Genomic DNA, 19,504 nt, shown 5'->3' on the forward strand with positions numbered 1-19,504 from the left:
TCACAAACAAAGGCCTTGACCTCGCCTGTCTATCATCATAAACATGTCCGGCAAATATTTGACCTGGCACTGGCCCCGGTGGTCACCCGGGTGGGGGGTGGTTGAGTTCTGGGGGTCAAACAGGGAACAATGGTAATGATGTTGATCTTCCCCAGCACTCCTTATGGCTCTTGCTTTGTGTACCGTGGCCATCAAAAATGACGTGAGCGAGGAATTGGCCCGTTAATGAACATAAATATATTTGTTTTCCACTTTTGTTAAAGACATTTATCAACTATAGCCCCTGCTTCAAAACACAAATGGTTTACTACAGATGTCCTATGTCATACACACATACTGACTGACATCTCAATGGAATGGAAAAGATGTCTTTCGTAGTACCAAGACGGACCGGTGGGAGGCAGTACGGTGCCACCTGGCATCCAGACTGATGAAAATACAAAGCCGAAGAAGGAAAGGTCAGAGGTGGGCGTACATTTGGTACCTGGGCCTCCAGTAGGGGCTTTCCTGACTTAATCTACCGCTTAATTTTGTTTTCACCGGGGATGCTTATTCTTAAATGTGTGCTCGTGAAAGTCAGCTGTAGCAAGTTTTGCTCTGACAAACCAAAGGACTGAAAAAATGCTGACATCATCGAGTTCCAGCGCACTGGCCCTGTCAGGATGAATTTGAAATCTCATTGGTTAATTTAAAATTGTTGGGCATTGCTTCTGTCGCCCCCTAAACTGGAATTCTGCATTCCAACAGCAGGGGCATCACTTTGATATGACGTAGGCTATGTCTTAGCCCCGCCTCCCCACCATGTGATACCATGTGATACAAGGATAGCCAGTCAGCAAAAAAAAAATATATATATATGGATTCCTCGTAAAACACGACCCTTTATTACTTTTATTTTATTTTATTTTTTTTTGCAGTTTAAGTTCCAGTTGAACAATTCTTCCCACTCCAGAATGCAATAGTGCAAATCCCTTCCGTCATCTTCTTTTTTTTGGTTTTGTTGTAAAAATAAAAAGCATGTTTTTTTTGTTGTTTTTTTTTTAAATCACCCTGTATCCTGCATGTTGTACATCTCATTATACGGCGAAATGATTCTATCAACCTCGAATCAATATACTGCCATTAACTTTCAGACTCGCTCTTATCTCACAATTGGTGAATGTAAACACAAGAGTGCAGTGGCCTAAATAGCTTAAGCTTCTGAAGGGTTAGGCCTGTAAATAACTGGCGTTTGCATGCAAACACCCAGTGTCACTGCCATGTGGTCGGGGGTCAGCACTTAGCCCCGCCGGAGGGCGGGGGTGCAATTCAAAACCTTAACATCTTTAAGTGTTTTAATCCCATTGGCTGTCCACTAATGCCACTAAATGGAGAGTAACAATTACCCGCAGCGCGAAAGGTTTCGTGGCAGTTAATATTATTACAATAATCTGTCCATAATCTCACTTGGAGGGAGAGCAAAGTAAGTGATCCACCGCTGAAAAGTAATTCAATCATCTGTCATGATGAGACTAACTTTTTTTTTTTTTTTTTTTTTTTTTTTAAATGTCAAGTTGCAACAAACAGTTCAGTTAAGGACACCACTGTGAAGTTACATTTAAAAATATATAATATTTGTTTGTACTCCGGCTGCCAATTTGGTGGAAATCCCGCAACCTCACACGGAATGTTTTTCAGCCTGCGTCAGGTGGTTCGCGTGACCTCGACCTTTCTCTTGAGTGGATCAGCCAGGCTGCAACCTCTGCTAGATCCCCTTTGACCTGAGCCCTGCCAAATAAAGATTAGCTGGCCGCATGCATGGAGTGCGGCAACACTGAGCGCAGCGCGAGACGTACAGTACACCACAAACCTCTTAAATACCCTTGCACGCAATTTCAGATGATATAATGGGGCTTTCTGCAAAATGGAATTAAGAACATTTGACTAATATTGCTATGTCATAACTCTGTTATTACTATGTTATAACTATATTGTTACACTTTTTATTTTATGAACAAATCATTAAGGAAGAATTTCAGTCTGCTTACTTCAGCAGGGGGTGTGTAGTCTTTTTGTATCCACTGAATAAGCACTTCATGGAACAGTCACATTGACGCTAACACGAGCGGTGTCCTGGCTTCTCCACCAATTATAGACCGTTAAAGTAGGCGATCCATAGCAGTGACAGATGTTTTCTCTTTACTATAAGCCAATGAATCATCAGAATTATTTGCTATTTTAGGGAAAAAATTTTTTACATATTGTTGCTGAAAACATTCTTATTTTTATTTTTTACCGGGCTGCTTCAGCATCCGCGTAGCTTTCCTTGATTCGGTCTGAGGGGAACTAATAAAACGGAATGGTTGCTTCATTGTCCGGCCCAATGAAGCTAGCAACATTCAGTGAGGAGCACTAAGATGAGGCACATAAATCCCAGTTCAATGCTATTACTTGGTAATGGACACCTCCAATGCATTAAACAATAGCTCATGTTTATTGGATTGCAGTCTTGGAGTTAACGCAACACGCTCATCGTTTGTGCGGCCAAGTCAATAGGCCCCAGACGCAAATAAGAATCATCTTGGCGTTCTATTATGATTGCAATGGAGGGATGTAATGGTCGTATCTACAGTTATTAAAGCAAACTATTTTCAAATTACATCCTTCCTGAGTACCATTATTGGATTTTTTCATTTTAATTTTATTTTTTTTGGGGGGTGGGCATCCGAAGTCTTAAGCAGCTGCTTGATCTGGAACGCTGATGTGCTTGAGAGGGTCAAAATGATGAATTTCTTTTTCATTCTTTCATGTAATATTAAAAATCCTACTATTGCAATTTGTCATACCAGTGGTGTTTATTTTTCTTTTAGAATTATTTCCCCCCCTCAAAAAATGAATTATTTATTCTTGTTACATTGCAACCACTATAATATTGGATTTACTTTCCTGTAAAAAGTTGATTTTTTTTTTTCTTAAAGATTATGGGATTTTCTGTTAATATTATTTTTTGAACTTATCATAAAATCAAGACTTTCTTCTTGTGAAATTATGTTATTATTTTTTCATAAATTGACTTTATTCTTGTATTATTGAGATTTTAATGTGAATTTCTCTTTGATAAAAATATAAATGTATTTTTAAAAATACATTCCGTTTTTATTAAGTTTCTCTTAGTCCTCATGAAATTCAATTTTTCCTTAAATTGATCTGACTTGACTCTTGCAAAAGAGCAACCTTTTATAGTGACGTAAACATTTTTCAAACATTATGGCTTTATTCTTTTAAAATTGTTTTTTAAATGATTTTTTTTAGATGACATTGTCATTTCATTGTTGTGATATTGTGACTTTTCCCCATGTAGTTCTGCGACTTTTTAATTGTGAAAAGTATAAGTTTTGTGTTGAAAACAAATGTAACATTATTCTTGTTTTTCTCTGACGATTATGACTTCATTCTTGCAATATTGTGACTCTTTGCTAGCAACATTGCGACTTTTTTTAATCATAGCTTATTCTTGAAAAAATACTTTTTCAAATGGTTATCTTTTCATACCATTAAAACCTTTTTTTCCCCTGTAAAATTACAACTTAAATTCTTTTAAAATTGCATTCTATACATTTATGACTTTATTTGTGTAACAATGCAACTTCTTTCCATGTTAAAATATGACGTTACTCTTGTCACGTTACCACTTTTCTGAATGGCTAGTCCACCAGTGTAGATGCTATTCACCTTTTAATGTTCTATTATGATTGCGACGTGGAGATGTAATTTTCTTATAGCTACGCTTATGAAATTATAAATGGAGTACGCCTCCCGTTATGGGTCTTTTCAGGGCATCTGTCGACGCAAGGAGCCGTTTGGCGGCTTGACGGGAACTCTGATGTGCTCGTCGTAGGCCAAACGTGGTGCTTCCTCTCCCTCCTCCGCCTCCCACTCTCCTGCCTCCTGCATTGAAATCTGGTCCGGCAGCGTAGCGTCCGCTCGGTATGAATGAGGGAAGGCGAAGAGAACGCCTCCATAATGAACTGAAGGAGTTCAAAAAAACAAAACAAAAACGTCACAGGAACAGGGAGTGTGTGGGCGCTGCAGGAAGAGTGGGCAAGAGCTTGTGGGTGTTTCTTTCTTTTTTTTCTGCTATTGCTCCCAATTTGTCTTCACTCATCGTTCTATCACTTCTACATTTGTACTGTTTCATGCACTCAGCACCAACTTATGAGGTTACAAACTATCACTAACAAGGAGATCAGGTAAAAATACACACGGAACTAACAGAAAATAATAATAATAATTCAGCACATCTACAGTGTTAAGAGTGTCTGGCATACGCATGAGGGTCTGTTGCGGCCTTCTGGAGTGTTGGTGCCGTCAGATGGAGGGTCTGTGTGGGATATCAGCGAGCTCGTTGTAGTCGCAAACAACAGGAAACCATAGAAACCATCCACACACGAGCGCCAGACTGATAAGAGAGTGTGAATGTGTCCTTAACTGAACCAAAAGAAATAAACTCACAGTTTAAAATATCATGGAGGAATGTTTTGTCGTTGTTGTTGTTGTTGTTTGTTTGTTTTGCTCGAGTGCTCCCCAACAGCGCAATGTACATTTAAGCCAATGGGGTTAATCCGACGGAGGAGAATTCCGGCCACAATGAAAAAAATAAATAAATAAAATAAAAATAAATGAATGCTCAAATTACTCCCACAAAAATGTTCAGAATATTAGTTACATTATCGGAAAACAAGTTGTAATACAGTCAAAATATTATGACATGAAATCAAAATTTTACATGAAAACAGTTGTTGAGGAAAAAAGTCCCAATTTGGCTAATAAGAATTGTCGAGATGTTACAACAAAAGAATGAACAGCCGTTAAGTGTGTTATGTGACAAAGATGAGGCCAAAAGCTCAAGAACAAGCTAAACTGTATCTGTTGAAATATCAAGCCTGGAAATGTATATCGTGATGATTAAATGAATGTGTGGTTTGCACAAGCGCTACGCACACCTCTGACGCGTAACCTTAGCACTGACGCTAATGCTAACGCAACATGAGAGGCGTCCTGGCTGGTCCACTAATATTACGGCCCACCGAAGTTGCTAATGCAGCTTTGCCACCGCGTTAAAAGAGATGCTATTCTCCTTTTTACGAGCACATTTTTCATCTTTACTACCATCATCAAAATTCACCATATTGCGGCTGTAATATATAGTTGAGTACAGTTGTAATACATATATATATATATATATATATATATATATATATATATATATATATATATGTGTGTGTGTGTGTGTGTGTGTGTATGTACGATCCAAACAATGAAAAAAATATAAATAAGGTTGAGAAGAAACATTTTCACCTGTGCACTACTTTCCATAATTAACTTAAAAATGTGCCTGCATTGTCAGCGTTATCCGCGACTGTACATTGACAAGCTGATGATTGCTGTCTTCATATTTTACACTGTTGTCACATCGCAATGTAAATTAGCAGCTAATGATGATTAAACTATACCATCGCCAGAAATATACACGTGACAATGTCATCGGTCTTCATGTGGCTTTCTCATGTAAAAAAAAGCGTGTTTTACCGTGTTTGGTGCTAAATTAGCCCAGTGAATCTACTACATGGCGATTCTCTCTTGACAGGCCTGCTTCATTTGCATGCTGAGAGAAGCCATTGTCTACCTCAAGCACCATTAACAAATGTGCTTGCGCTTCCAATAAAAGCCGCGACATTTATTTCACTAGCACTAACCAAGCCCGCTTCGTTGATTGGGCTCATCATTAAATGATAAATACATCAAACCGGGAGCATCTTTGACATTGTTGACACCTAAATGTTTATTTCTATTTTAAATCACCGACATTTTGTCGGTGATTTACTCCGCTTTCCTCCCACATCCCAAAAACAGGCGTGGTAGGTTGATTGAAGAAACTCTAAATTGCCCGTAGGGGTGAATGTGTGCGTGCGTTTGTTTATATGTGCCCTGCGATTGGCTGGCGACCGGTTCAGGGTGGACCCCGCCTCTCGCCCGAAGATAGCTGGGATAGGCTCCACCGCGCCCGCGACCCGTGTGAGGAGAAGCGGAATGGAAGGTGAATGTAATAAAATCTTAAAATTAATTGGATGCAATAGTTTTTGTTTAAATGTATATTAAATAACAAAACAGGTGTAATCATTTCATTCATTAGGTATTGTTTTAATCATGCGTTAAATGTTTCTTCCATGGCACTATTCTGATTGAAAGGGGGCCGGCCATCTGCAAAGGTCGCATAGAATCCGAAGTTGACTCTTTTGCACCGTTAGTTTGCTAATGGAAAGCAGCATATTGTCGCGTCTAATGACATGGTCAACAATGCTGTTTGTCGTCCAAAGTGTTGATTTCCTCCCAAGCTGCTGAATTATTGAGCAACGCTGCAGCGGACTTGCGTGTTTACAATGGCGTCGGTGTTGTTGTGCCGTTTAATGGCCTCTTGTGAAGGCCCCACTAACACCTGCATCAACAAAAACACGCGCACATGTACAAACACGCTCGCAGACGCGCTCTTACGCCCTCCTTGTGCGTTTGGTGGGCAGAGGTCGGGGACCCTCACGGGAGCGAGTTGTTTTCCAACACTGGCCTTAGCGCGCTAGCAAATGTGCTTACGCCGCCGCCGCCGCCGCACGTGTTGCTGGCTCAACACTATTACGCAGCGACGCTGTCCTTCAACGTTTCCGCCGTTTCGGGATCAAACTGGCTGCGACGTGTGCGTGACACCCGTGTGACAACATCTGTCACTAACTCCAGTCGACAGCTTTTAGACGTTTCGACTCTATATACTGCATCATATACACGCCGTTACGAGACGCCGTGACTGCCTGAGCTCGTCAATATTTACATTCTGTGGCACTCTTAAGCATATTCTTATAATGCATGTGCACTGTTCAAAAGTCCATTACTAGCTTTGTGCTTGATTACCTTTTTAAAGGAAAACAGTGTTGGGGGATTGGCAAAAAATGTGTATAATTCATGTCCCCCTATATATATAAATTTAAGAATTTCCCATGTTAATAGTTTAAAACAAACATGCCACTATTATCCCAAAAAATTTCAAAGTCAACCTATAGCATTACCCTTGACAATAAAAAAGTGCGTCCGTGTGTATATTGCCTTTGCAAGCTATGAAAATAACAATCCGGTGTACGCGCAACCTAATTCCGCATTCGGCAAAACGAGTCGAAGCACTCCCAATTCTGGTGAACACAGGAAGTTAGCTATCCCGTTTTCCGGGTTTGGTGACGGGACGTTTCACAAATAGCGGATTGACACGCAATAACGAGACCTCCGTTATGATGCGGTAGCCAGGGCTCTGGCGCCATCTTAGGGCATTACAGGAAGTGCACACGTTACACATACCATCCAACCATTTTGCGTACCGATTACCCTCACTCGGGTCACCGGTGAGCTGAAGCCTTGTCCAGCTGACTTTGGGCAAGAAGCGGGGCACACCCTGAACTGGTCGCCGGCCAATCACAGGGCATACATAGACAAACAACCATTCACACTCACATTTGCACCTATGGACAATTTCGAGTCTTCAATTAACTTCAGAAGACACATTCTCAATAATAGGCAGATAGTAAAAGATTTACGTGGTTGTTTAATTTTTACGCTGGATGGGTGGGCAGGCACAGCAGAGACCCAATTGTCCCGATTAAGGCAATTTTCCATGCTATCTGTTTTTATTTGGCCTTAGTAAAACAGTAAACAGGAGGACAAAATTTGGAGGATTAAGAAAGAGAGCTGGTGTATCGGCCACGGAAGAAGCCGTCGCATTTTGGTGAGGATCTGGAGAAAAGTGCGCATTTGGGAATTGATTTGAGGCACTACGGCATCAATGGAAGCATCTTCCCCCGCGATCATATGGGGTGCCGCCCATCTGCCAAATGGCAGATGGATAAACAAACCTTGGATCTAAGACCTTGCGTTTAAAGGGGATCAAATCAATAGGATTCTTGACGAAGGTCAGTTAAAAAAAGGTTGCACAAGTGGAGCAGACCTAATGTGGACTCCATACATAAATGCTATCAAATAATGTCATGCATTATTTAGTTTTGTTCACTATTACAGACGTTTTAGGCCGTTTGGCTCATTAATACAAGAAATAAACAATGGACAAGAGGACATCACAATATGAGGCCTTTTTTAGTTAAATGTGAACTTTATTTAATATTTTCTCATCATTCAGTTCAGAATTTTGGTAGCGTCATTAAATATTTACTTATTTGTATGTAAATCACATTATTTAAACATTTGTCTGTTTACCTGACGGAATTGTGTGCAACCGGTTGAAAACAAAATATAAATTTAAAAACTATGACAAAAAATACAATATAGTTTTGAAATATAATCAATGTAAATAACGATATGCTTTGGATTATAATGTATGTATTATTCCATATATTATATTAGTATTAGAATCAGTATTGTAAGCACAGTATATAATTCAAGTCAAGGTTTGAATTTCATCATCAAGCGGACGAAATCAAAATGGCCGCGACGACCTAAGAATTCTTCCAGGAGTGCACGAAGCTGCGTTAAACTTGGAAGGGGAAAACTTGTCGTTTGTGACAACAGTCCTGGAACTTATCTGGCACACCTGGTAGCAACGGATTAGGCAGATCCTCAATGTTAGCGAACGCAATCCTGCATATGTCTTCAGCCATTGATTGTGGATGACGTTTACGTACATTTGCATAGCAACAGTCCACCAATTCTGTTGTCTCTTCAGTCAGGTGGTAGGCTTGAGGACAGCTTCATGAATATGTTATATGCAAACAACGTGCGTCCATCAAACGTGTCGGTAGCGGCGCACGCTGCGTCCGTATGGCAGCCAGAGCAAATCATGAATATCACAGACAATCCAAATAGTCACCGTGAATATGGTAAAAGCTGGAGGTCAACGGTCAAGACCTTCGCAAACGCAAACGTGCGCGCCGAGAACCTTAGACTTTGAAAAGACACGTTCCTGGAAAGAAATATTAAAAATGTTGCTTGCGAAGGCCTTTGGACCACGTAAGAGAATGCGCTCGAGCGGGGTGCGACGTCGAGCGATAGCCCTTGACGGCCAGGGTGAGTGGGCGGGGCTTTGATATGCAAAACAAAATGGATGCTCGCCGATGTGTGACGGCCTCCGAAATGGGAGTTTTTTTTCTTGACTTCCTTTTTCACGGCGTCGCTCGTCTTCATCAGCGACACAGCCGACTGTGCAGTTCCACGCTGTTAACCTTTTATAAATACAGAGCCGACACAGCACGCCACTGTCACTATCCATTCTGCTCATTTGGAAACTTTCAGTCAGCGCGGCGTCCCAGCTAATCATCGGGGGCCTCGCACGCACCACCAGCCACACAGCCTCATGAAATAGCATCATCTCGCCATCAAGCTTTGACACGCAGCCGGCCAAAACTGACAGAGCATGGGTCAGAACCATAAATTGACACAAAATACCACATCAAAGAAACTGTTTGCAGGAAACCAATTACAGGCTTTGATTCTTTTGATTTTATTGGTCGGCGCGTCCGGCAAATGTTTTTTCTCGTTTTTGTCGGGACAAGAACCTTTGACAAGAGTCGTCTTGCCCTTCAGCTTTATGTCACAAACTGATGGCCAAACAGGATTTTTTTGGGTAAAAAGCCAAATTCATGGTTCCATCAATCACAGCAAGTCGTCCAGGTCCTGAATGAACAGAGCAGCCCCAGACCATGACACTACCATCACCATGAAGTCATCTTTTTATGAAATGCTGTGTTACATTTATGCCAGATGTAACAAGACACACACATTCCAAAAAGTGAACCTTTCGTCTCCTCGGTCCATCAAATATTGTTGGGAATCATTCAGATAATTTGTTGTTGCTGTTGTTGTTGTTTTGAAAAACTAAAACAAGCCTTTATGTTATTTTTGGTCAGCAGTGGTTTTCGCTTCGCAACTCTGCCATGGATGCCATTTTGTCCCCCAGTCTCATCCTTATTGGTGAGTCGTGAACACTGGCCGTAACTGAGGTAAGGGGGGGCGTGTAGTTCTTTAGATGTTATCCTCGATTCCTTTGTGACCTCCTGTGGATGAGTCGTCGCTTTGCTCTTGGTGTCATTGTTGTAGGCCCGCCACTCCTGGGACGCTTCACCACTGTTCCATGTTTCCTCAGCCATTATCCTGAAATGGGAAACCTATTTGAGGACAATGGCTCTCGCCGTGGTTCGTTGGAGTCTTAAGAGCTTTAAAAACGGCTATGTAACCCTTTCCAGACTGATAAATGTCAATTACTTTATTTCTAATCTGTTCTTGAATTTCTTTGGATTGTGATTCCATTTTGTTGCAGCTTTTTGAGATCTTTTGGTCAAAACCCCATTTTGTCAAACAGATTCTATTGAAGCGATTTCTTGACTGAACGGGTCGGGCAAAAATCGGACTTGGGTGTGGTCAGTGAAAATGAACCCAAAAATGTGATTAGCCGCAGTTCTTTCATGATTGAACGTAGCGGGTGGGGGCATTACTTTTTCGCACAGGGCCAAGTAGCTTTGAATAGTTTTTTCCCCTTAATAAATAAAATCACAATTACTTACTTTTTGACAGCACTGTAGACAGTGCTGTCAAAAAGTTTAGAACCTTCAGTGAACCCAACCTGCATGTTTTTGGAATGTGGACGGAAACGCAAGCGCAAAGAGAACATACACACTCCACACGGGAACTAGGATTTGAACTGTAACCTCCAAACAGATGCGGTAACCGCTCTTCCACCAATCCCCAAATGAATTAGCAAATTCTTGAATGATGCTTTATTTCCCTGTGTGCCAGTTCAGAGAGCGCTCGTGAGGGATGTTTTGGTGAGTGTTTTCTGGCTATCTGAATGCCACTCACATCCTCCCACTCCCACTGCTGTTACCAAAACGGCTCGGGCACCCTAAACCCACACATCCTCTGCAGGCTCCGACTCGGCTGTGACTATTTTGCCCCCCACTTCCGTCCCACGTCCCCCACCGCGTAGTACAAATGTGATCTCCTGTGATCTCCACCCACCAGCACCTCACAGAGAAAACAGTTTGAATGAATGAAGACACGATAATAAAAGATGGACGCAGCCAGTTTGAAAAGTGCTCAATATTTCAACATCAATGATGGAGGGGGAGAGATGAAAAACGAGATGGTAGAAAGGTACAGCATTACCTCCTACTTCAACTCTTTCATTACGTATTCATGTGACAACCATCCCGTGTGTACGTGCGCGGGTGTGTGTTTGTGTAATGTGTGCGCGTGCACCAGTGATCATTGCCTATCACTTACACTTTCATTGCAAACACCCAGAGGAGGGCCGGACTCATTTTCTGGTAACAAATACAAGCAAATATCCTCCATTTGAGATGATTTGCTTGTAGGCATCATGTGGAGTCCAAGATGAATCTATTATACATACGCCTACTACACATGTTATTTTTGGGGACATGATATTATGACAGATCTTTCATTAGAGGTGCATATGCGCAAGTGTAAATGTGCCATTATACGTGTGTGCATTCATGTTTCCCTGTTTCCACGTATGTTTACTGTCTATATTTTTTTTAATACCACCCTTTTCAGCGTCCAATTTGTTAGAAGTAATTCAGCAATTTGAGGCATTCAGTGTACATATACGTGAGATGTATTTCACAAATTATTTATGTTATTTGACATTTATTGACCCTGCTATTTTTTACTCAGGACTAAAGGCTGACTTCACCCAACACAAAGGTTAGGTTGAACCACTTACGCCTTGATTTATACCTATTTCTATTTTTATTATTTACTTTATCTGTGTGTGTGTATTTGTACTCGATCATTCGTTTCAATTGATCAAAGCCGTATTTATTTATTTTGAAAAACTGCACCCTCAACATCCTGCTGATCAATGACAGGGTAATTGTGAACTCGATATTAAGCACAAAAGTCAGCTATTAGCACACATCATTTTCTTTATTTGAATGGATACTTTTAATGACATTTTTCTGTACCTGTATTTCAGTATGTTCATCTATTTATTCATCTTTTCTTTATTGTTATTATTATTACTAGGCCATTTTTGACTTGTGTTACAGAGCATCTTCTCTAGCCAGTTATTTGTATCACTTCTGAGAAAAGTCCATCCCCTGATGTTCTTGTGTCTGTGATTAAATGCACGTGCATGGGTGTGTATGCATGCTGTGCTATAGGAACGCATGTCAAATGGCTCCCAAGGACCATCGATAATTGGATTTTGTGTCCGCGTTGTGTCCATCTGATTTTTATCCATGAGAAAGTGAGACGGAAAAGACCTCGTCAGCCTTGTCAGCCTTGGACAGTGTCAGTCATGTCATGTGAGGTAAGAATATTAATATTTTCATAAGGGCAGATTATTATTTATTTTTTTTTGGGGGGGGGGGGGTGTAGTGTGCCTAATAAAGTGTCTGGTCATGCTATGTTACATACTGGCAGAGAGCAAGTTCTATTTCGAAAAGACCATAAAGTCCTTTACTGTAAATGTTTTTGAATAAAATGTTGTCCTTGTTACAGGGCGCCGCTTTATTATTACTGTTATTACTGTTTAGCATGACATCATCTTCTGTTCAATGTACAGTTCCTGAGCGGTCAATTTAAAGTTTTTAAAAGTTGCATTACTGCAAGCTATGTTGCACATTGTACAGATTATAGAATGTGGTGCGCAGATTGTGTGTGTGTGTGTGTGTGTGTGCGTGCGTGTGTGTTCGTTGTGTATTCAAATGTAACCGCTGGGGTCAGTTCAGGATAAACAACAACAACAACAATCAGGCCTCACACACTCACACACACATGCATGAATGATCAGCATCCTACACTTTCCGATGAGATCATTTCCCTTTTTAATACTATTCATGCCGCCCACTTTCCCCTGCCGCCTTCTTTCTGCTGCTCTAAATGTAGACTGCGTGATTTAGTCTTTGGAACGTATCGTTAATAAATACAGCAACGGAGAGTGATGCCCACACTTTTTTTTTTTTTTTTTTTTTACTTTCCATCAGCTCTCCCTCTGTGCTGTAAAGTCCAACACACAAAAAGTCCTTGAATGTGGACGGAAGGCCTTCTTGAGATTCATATTTAATATGGAAAATAAAATCATGCGTCAGTGTCATTTCCATCCGAGCACGTGACGCCACACGAGGCGTGATGGTGACGAATGACTGACGGTGGCGTTACGCAGCATGAATAACATATGCCTCCGTATTGATTTCATCTCACGTAAGGCGGGCCCACATTTCACTGTTGTTGTTTTCATCGCGCCGTGTGTGGCCAGACGAGTCATTTGTGTGCGTGAATATATTTGTTATCGGTGTGTTTCCAGCCACCGTGCACGCTACATCATTGGCCTTCTCGTCAATTAGTCGCACAATGATCGGCCTTATCATTTTAAATGTGTACCTGACTCATTGACCTGTGAAATGACAACATGATCCCCGGTGCTTCCGTGACAAAAATAAATCGTTAAGTCGGAATATATGAATCTTTAATCAATTAATAGAGTCGTTTTTGTGCAGTCCCATGTAACCATGGCCACCTAATCTGATGAAATGTGTGATAAATATCACTTTCAAATAGAAAAGGAATGAGAAACATTTGATTAAGTGACCAAATTTGGCCCAAGAAGTCACTTTGACTGGAATCTTTTTTCCACAAAAAAATGATTTGGTACATGAAATTTCACAAGATGGTGTTGTTGTTTTTATCCATCCAGGCTTGGGACTGGCAGTGGCCGGGTATTGGTGCACTGGCCAGGAGTGGAGCCCAGGCCGTGAATCGAACCGACTGCATGAAAATACAACTGATTTTCATCTGCTAAATGTATTTATTTGAGTCACTTTAGCATCAATGGAACCAGCCACCATCTAGAATCATAAGGGCACTGCTGCCTATTTGTTCACCATCCTCCACGAATCAGAAAATAGCCTGCTCGACTGCAAACCGATGGACAAAGAAACAAAAATATGAGGCCACAAATCAAGTTCTTTTTTTCCCACATTTTAACAGTCCATCGGCTGAGTATATATATCATTATTCAATTGCTGAAAGAATTGCTCAAACAACAAATCACCGTGGTCAAAATGGATGGAAACTGTAAGTGTTCCTTTTATTCCAGTGAGTTAGCCAACCGGTGTGAACAAACACGCAATCGTTTCGGCTGCGAGCGTGCGATCGTGTCAAATAGTGGCGAAGTTCTCCATCAGTGCAGGCGGTCTCGCCTCCGGGCCGGCCCTCTGGAGATCAATGGCGTGCAAAAATTAACCGCCAGAAAATTTCAATTTTCGCCGTATTGATCGGGAAATCGAGGCAGTTATCAGCGACAACGTAGGGGCCGAAGCGAGCGATCCATACTGTATAAACTCAAGACACAAAATAGAAGTTCCATTATCATCGCCTTGGAGTGTAATTTGTTCATATTGAACCTTGTTTCCTTGTTGTCTGACCTCATTGCAACCTGCATGGGGAAAACATACTTTTTAAAATCGACGATGGGGCCTCTAACACCTCTCGTAAAAACAACTTAATCTTTGCACTGGAGGCGGGAGATCCGGGGTCCTTGGGATCGCTCACCCAATATCAGCTTTCGCCGGGTAAGCTGCAACAAAGGTTAATCTATTCAATTAAAGGCACAATCGGTCACAGCGAAAACACAACCATTCGTTATAACACAGCCGAAACGCTCAAACGCTAATCTTTTTTGCCGTTGACTCATGAGATGAGGCAACGGTCGGTTAAAGAGACGTCGCAGTGCTCGTTTGATGGCGACTTATGTGTATGACAGAGCCTAATCTTTAACCCTCGCTACTACCCTCCCGCTTGCCCTTAATCTTATCCCATCAGATTGGCCATTCTAATCTGCTTTATGAAGCTTATGAAAGTAATCTTTGCACACAGTGACAGCGGAGAGAGCGGCTGAGACAATATAGCGGACGGGCCAAGCCAGGATATTTGTATTTGAAAGCTAGCCTAAAGACGCTAAATGAGATTACATCTTCAACGTTACATGCCGCTGGAGTAAAACATAGACTTAGATTCACTAATGCTCTTTATTTATTTAACCCTACTTGACGGTTGCTTTTTTTAAATGACGACGTGGTTGTCTTAAGGATGGAGACAAACGAGATGAGATGACGTAACATTGCAAGGGTGCTGAGTTTGCAAATTCCGTTCTTCATTATCAAAATCTACAATTAAGAATGAATGTGAATACTTCGCAATATAGTAAATCTAGAGATATGTAGCAATTTCAGCACACCACAGTCGTGAAGACGGCGGAGTCCTTGGTTTCCGGCGGAATTCTGTTCCCATGCTGGTGACGCAATTTGGATGCAAGTTACTGTAGAAGGAGCCGTAGTCTTATCACTCGCCCACACTAACACAGTAGTGAAGTCATAATTACAATAAATATTGGTATGAAAAACTCTTCTAGACCATAAATATGAAAAAAAAAATAGTGTGATGGTAACTGGGCGTGCCTTCCTGTGTCGCATGAAAACATATTCGTCTATGCACCATTTGTAACCTCGAAATGTATGTCAGGACCGTCACAAACCAAGTGATGCAACAACAACAAAATGCAAATCGTCGGTAATATTTAAGATCAACATTATTCACAAACAGATAAGACTAAAACTGTCTGCCTGGTTTGTTGGATGGCGTGAAAACGCTACAATCCGAACACAGGTGTGCACCAAATAAGTGGACTGTTTCAAGTAGGTCATTAAGAGAAGCAAGGGATCTCACAAGCTGTCCTTTTGGTTCACTTTTTTTTGTTTTTTCTTAACCGCATGGATGGAAACCAGGAGGGAAACGGACAACTGAGTCGGACATCGACTGATTCAGACCACAGAATGCAAACTTCAAGTGTTAAAGTGCGCTAAACTACACGATTGATCATTTTCTGCTTTGGTCGGGAGTGTAAACGCATCCTGATTGGACCTGAATCGATCTCACCGAAAGAACAATCACCCAATCACCTTCCGGGTTTCGTGAAAACATTTTGTCTCTTTTCCCAGATGGATTTGTGCAATAAACTCTGGCGTGTGGGGTTAGAGGTCACGTCCGCTCGGATCAGAAGGTCGCTGCTTTATTGCCTGTCTATACAGATACGTGCCCCGCATTACTTGTTAGCATGCTAGGAGTGATGGTAGGCTAACATTTTTATGCTTATCCCAAATAAGTATAAAAGAGAAAATCTCATTAAATTGTCCAATAACAAAACAAATACAACTACAAGCAAACCATCTTTTATTGAACAAATAAATACAAATTTAATGAAGTAACCCCCCATTTTTTAAATACATAAAATATATTGATTTAATATAAATTCAGCCAACCTTACCCTCCTTTCTGAGCAAATCAATAAACACAAAATTAAAGGTAATCTAATAAAGTTGAACATTTTTTTGTATAAAATCAAACAATCAAACAACCCTTCTTTAGATAAATAAATACAACTTCAAATATTTCAATTGTATTAATGGCCCAAATGTTTTTTTATTGCAATGTAACCAAATTGTCTTTTTTGTTTTTTGTTTAATATATGAACATTTTAATTTCATTGAACTGAATCGAACGAAATAGAATCAGGTCAAATCAAACCAAATATATAATCTATATAATCAGTTTCCTCTGTAGACAGGAAATTGATGAAAGTCCTTTGATGCCTCGCAGTCATGTCAGACAGTTTCTACGCGTTTCCCTAAATTATTAATCTGGAAAGACCCAAATGGCTTCAGAGTCGGGGGATGACCGGTCCAAGCATGTAAATCGGATGCGGCCTTCCCTTTAATTAACTGCGCCATGCTGTGTACTGTACACCGGAAGAATGAAACATATTCATATTGTGATCTAAGGGCGAGGGCTCGTCTCGTTCGTATTGGGGTTTTCTGGCGCACCAGAGTCCCACGCTATTGCTACTTTATGGAGAGCTGATTTGCATTTCTCATGGTTCGTAGAGTATGCAAAAAAAAAAAAAAAAAAGATATTGTCATTGCCACTGCTTTGAATTCAAGCCACCTGCCTCCAGATCGTTATGTGCTTATCTCGCAAACATCGGGTCGCGGTATCATGCAAGGTGATTCTGACAGGGACCAAATCATTTCAATCAATTTACTATCCCAGGCTTAGACTTTAGTGACCTTAACTACATGAGAGGGTCTCAATGTCTCTGACAGCTCTGAGTATGATGCAGTGCGGTTCTACTGTATTTTGTTAATAAACCAAAACAAGTGTAATAATATTTGCGAGCTGCCTGTTGTTTCTTCTGAGTGAATGGTCGCATGGTCGTGCTGGTGACCCAAAATGAACTGACGGTAGGGAGGGAACCCTGCTAATTCAACAGCGAGATATCGGAGCACTACATCTATTTATACCAAATGTGCCTCCATGGCACTTAGGCTGAGATGAACACGGTCTCAAATGTTGCAAACACAAGTGTAGAAAACACAAGTTGTCCCATGAACGACACTGGATGAGAAGTACACTCGCAGGACGCTTCGTTCGGAACAGCCTACACAGTCTAATGAGAGCTAATAGATCATTGCAGCATACTGGGAGGTGTTACTCATATTTTGGTATTGATAGATGGTGCATGTCTGCCTTGCAGTTCTGAGGTTGCGGATTCAAAACTTGCTTCTGGCCTTCCTGTGAGGAGTTTCTTTATTCTCTGTGCGCTCGCGTGGGTTTTCGCCGCATGCTCCGACTTCCTTCGGCATTTCGAAAACACGCGTGCAAGGTTCATTGAAGACGCTATTTTCCACATGGTAGGTGTGAATGCCGGCGTGGATAGCTGTTTGCCTAAATGGGCCCTGCGATTGGCTGGCATCTAGCCCGAGGCGTACCCCGCCTCTCGCGGGAAGTCATCTGGGAATACTATCCGGCTATAACCTGCAAACCTAATGACGACAAGTACGATAGAAATGGTAGGATTTTCACCGGTTTTGAACTGTGAAACCTTTTCATCAGCAAACCGGCCTCAGCCCCTTCACCCCGTTGATGATTGGATTTACTAAGCAAAGAGGTAACACCAATTGTTTTCAGTGAAAGATGATCGCCTGGGGGGGGCGCCATCTAGGGGTCATTTAAGCCAGCACCAATGTTCAAATTCTTCTTGACCTAATTGTAAGATACAATAGAAAACTGTCCTTCCATTGTGCAAAAGTAGCTAATATTGTGTACTCTGTGTGTACTGTAAACTAAACCTCGGCTTGGTTCCTTTCCAATGGTGGCGTCAAAGTCAAATCATTGCTTCTTGGTGGCACAATTGACCAGCAGCAGGCATGATAATCGACCTTGCCTCTGAAAATGAAAAGAAAGGCATCATTTGGTGCTGAGCCAGCAATGCGGCGTCGGAAGAAAAATTGGAATATAATGGGGAGTATATTCATGGGGGGCTGGGCTGCATTGGAAACGGGTGGGGGTCGTTTTTTTGCAACATCTTAATTACATGCGATTATTTAAAAAAAAAAAAAACATGTCACTAAAGCAGCATCTTTTATTCAGATTTATTTCTTGTCTCTTTCCGCCAGCAAGTTTGCATTTTCACTCCATCCTCATCTTCATCCCAAACATGTCTGGGTACCCAGTTGGCGCTTGCACTTCCTCTGTACGCACACTGCCAGCCTCTGACGCATGGATATTCCTGACATTATTTTTTTTATTTATTGTTTTTTTTTTTTACACACACAACCATATTTGGAATATGCCTCCGCTCCACAGACAAACTGAGGTTTCTAACGTGAAAATGGGGAACCAATATAATCTGTCTTTACAAAGAGAATAATGTCAATATTTGATTGAGTTCATTCATATAACTTTACGTTTATTATTGTGGTTGTAATTTGCAGTAGCGAACTCTAGTGCATCTTAATGAGAGCTGTGCATAATATTTTGGTTAACTTATTTAACCATGAGAGTCAAAAAAGATGATACGCTAGGCCTGAAGCTAGCCCCCCAAAATCATTTGGTATTATGTATTAATGTCGAAGTTTTATTGTCTTGAAAAAATATGAAAAATGCCCCCCCCCCCCTCCACCAATTGGATTTTGGGGTAACAAATCTGACAATAATTATTGGTGTAATTTTTTTCATTTTTCTTTTATAAGTACGCACCCCCCCCCCCCCCCCCCCCCCCACCCCACCACCACCACCACAATGTCGAAACCTATCGGACCTATAGCTACACTGATTAATTAGATAGATAGATAGATAGATAGATAGATAGATAGATAGATAGATAGATAAGACGGATAGGGATGTTTATAAAACTAAAAGAGTGAGGCTGATTTGAAGTGATTAAAGTGCTCTGTGACGCAAAATGGAGGCTGTATCGGTGCAGCCAAAAGCTGGCTCTGCTATAAATAAAACCACGGATCCCTGACGAGGCTCAAACGGGTCGGAAGGGGGCAGAGTGACGGTAGTAGGAGGCTTTCCTCCCCTCTTGCATTCACGCTCGATCCACCAATGAGCCCAATGA

This window comes from Phycodurus eques, chromosome 12 (assembly GCF_024500275.1).
Source record: "Phycodurus eques isolate BA_2022a chromosome 12, UOR_Pequ_1.1, whole genome shotgun sequence".
NCBI classification, from domain to species: domain Eukaryota; kingdom Metazoa; phylum Chordata; class Actinopteri; order Syngnathiformes; family Syngnathidae; genus Phycodurus; species Phycodurus eques.